Source organism: Amblyraja radiata, chromosome 35 (genome assembly GCF_010909765.2).
Source record: "Amblyraja radiata isolate CabotCenter1 chromosome 35, sAmbRad1.1.pri, whole genome shotgun sequence".
NCBI classification, from domain to species: Eukaryota; Metazoa; Chordata; class Chondrichthyes; order Rajiformes; family Rajidae; genus Amblyraja; species Amblyraja radiata.
In genome coordinates, this window is record NC_045990.1 from 22,266,114 (window position 1) to 22,268,658 (window position 2,545).

The 2,545-nt window shown below is 53.1% G+C and overlaps 1 long non-coding RNA gene across 1 annotated transcript; it reads right to left on the reverse strand.

Annotated features, from left to right (window-relative positions):
- Positions 1 to 753: 753 nt before the first annotated feature.
- LOC116991913 lies at positions 754 to 2,342 on the reverse strand. The gene is made up of 3 exons (XR_004416924.1): positions 2,205 to 2,342; positions 1,966 to 2,042; positions 754 to 787 (listed from the first exon to the last, which is right to left on the reverse strand). It is a non-coding gene; the product is annotated as an uncharacterized LOC116991913 (long non-coding RNA).
- Between the last annotated feature and the right edge of the window lie 203 nt (positions 2,343 to 2,545).

A 2,545-nucleotide genomic window follows, 5' to 3' on the forward strand; every position in this document is an offset into this window, starting at 1 on the left:
ATACTTTCTGAAAACCCCCCACAGCCCAGCCACTGGTTCCCTCATCTGTTCTACTGGACGTGTCCTCAACATACTCCAGGGACTGTGAAACGTGAAATTCCTTCCACAGCCCATATTGTCTCTGCTCAGTCCTAACAGTGACACCGACTCCCTTCACTCGCACTTCCCCATCACACAGGAGAATCACTGTGAACCCGGCAAGTTGAATGGGAAAGTCCCAACGGAGCATGGGAGAGAGAAGGGAAGTTCCGATGCTGGAGCGAGGGGAGTGATAGGTCCATGAGTGAGGGTCTTGCAGAGTGAGGGGGGGGGGGGGCGTGGAGGGAACTGTGCGGCCAGGGAGTGGGGACTAAGCCAGGGTGAGGGTGAAAGTGCAGGGGTCTGAGCCAGGAGAGAGGTGGGTGGGGGGAGGGGGGTGGAGGAGCCGTGCTGAGGCAAAGATGGGAGGCGACGAAGGTGGGACCAGGTTAGGAGGACAGGGGAGGGGACAGGTCTAAGGGCAGGGGAAGTGGGGGGGGGGGGGGGAAGTGAACCTGAACACTCAACCCACCGTGTGTGTTGGTCACTCGGGACATCACAGAATATCTACAACCCCAACAGCCCGTGTGACTGGGGAACGGGGACCTACCTGTACAATACACAGCGGAGGTGAAGGGTGACGGCCGCAGCTGATACACAAAGTAACCGGTGCAGTTCTTTACCCTAATTTCCTGATCCCTGTAGCAGATGTAACTGTCGACAGTGAAACAGACTGTCACCTCCCCGTCTCCCACACTGGGATGGCGACCTGGAATGAGGATTATAAACATTGTAAATTGTACCCGGTGCCACAGTGCGGTGGGGAATGTGAATGTGGAGCCAGTTAAGGCATTGATCACAAGCCATGGTCAGGTCTGACCTGCCTCAGTCAGCGGTGAGCTGCTGACCTCACCCTCCCCACCCACACTCCCCACAGCAGCCCCTGCTCCCTGAGACCAGCTCTTGGGGCTGACACTCTAGGGTGCCGGGGTCAGGACTGGAAACACAAGCCCCCCCCACCCCGATGGGGGCTGACAGCTGGTGATGAGCGGACATGAAAGCTTTAGACAGACAAGGGCCAAATTAGTAGCTCAGGTGGGACATCATGGTCGGCATGGGCCGAAGGGCCCATTTCTGTGGCGTATACCATGAAATTACATTATGTAATGTATAGTTCAGCCTATCCAGAAATGTCACTAGATTGCAATAATTTTAGCCACAACACATCACAAACACTTCATTCACACATCATAAACACATTTGTGCTAAATGTTGTGTGCATTTAATTTCTCCACCTCGTTGCTGAACTGGGTGTCCTGAGACCGGCTCAGCTCCCTGGGAGCTGCTCCTCCATTGAAACCAAAGATCCTATAGCAAGATAGTCGAATTTTTCGACCCCATTTTCGTAACCGGCTTCTGTCTCCGCATCAAAGATCCCATAGTGGAGCAAAAATACTAGTGCGGAGACGGAAGCCGGTTACGGAAACATCCTCGTAAAAAGTTCTTTGGTAAAATATTCTCCTCATTTTCAGATTAAAATTTATCAACTCAAACTGTCCCCCTGCAATGTTGATTACACTGCGAGAGGGATACCCAAAGTCGGATCCGGTTACTAAAATGGATGAAAAATATGCTCTTTTGCGTTTAGCAGGAGTGGTCTATCTTGCTCCGCTACAGGATCGAAACTTCTCCGGCTCTGATCTGGAGCAGGGGCAGCGGGCGGATGGGATCCGTAGCCCCACTGCCAGGAAACTCCAGGAAGCTGGAGCTTCCCCACCGCACTCCGTGAGGATCTAGGGCCGGAGCGCGGTCTGAGTGACTGTGGGGGAACCTCTCAGGGAGTTTGGGTTCCGTGTCCATGCGAGGGGCCCTCTGGAGAGATCTGGGTCATCAGTCCGACCCTCCCCGACAATAACTGAGACCATCTGTTGTAAACTCTGACCCTACCGGCTAACCAGCCTGGGTGCTTCCCGGAGCAGTGATCCCCTGGAACTTCATTCTCCGGAATCTTCCATCCACCGGAACTGAAACAACAATCAGAGTCAGCCCCTGAACTGAGGGAGTTTGTTCACCCAGAGCAACTGATGATATCCATGTCCCTACATCTCCCCTTCACACGCCCCTCATTCTCCCGTTTACATTCTCCATCAGTGTCCAATTTCTCAGCAATGATCACCTCACGTTACCTGTTAAATCTGTACCATCCCACTGCAAGATTTCTATCATCCATCCATGTCCCATTGCTGCACTCAGTGCTGGAACAATTCGTGCTCCTCCAGGGCTGATCCATGATGGTGTGGGTCACACACGGGTCACCGAGTGCGGAGTCTGTGACTGAGGGACAGAATGATGTTCGGTGTTAATGTCAAGTTTAGCTCATGTCCCCAGCCTCTTGTTACCCACTTCCCTCATCTGCATCTCCACCCTGCATCCTGAGTGGGCAGATGCGTGGCAGTTTAATGTGGATAAATGTGAGGTTATCGTGTCGCAGCCTTGTTTTCACCAATCTTTCCACCACCACGCACAA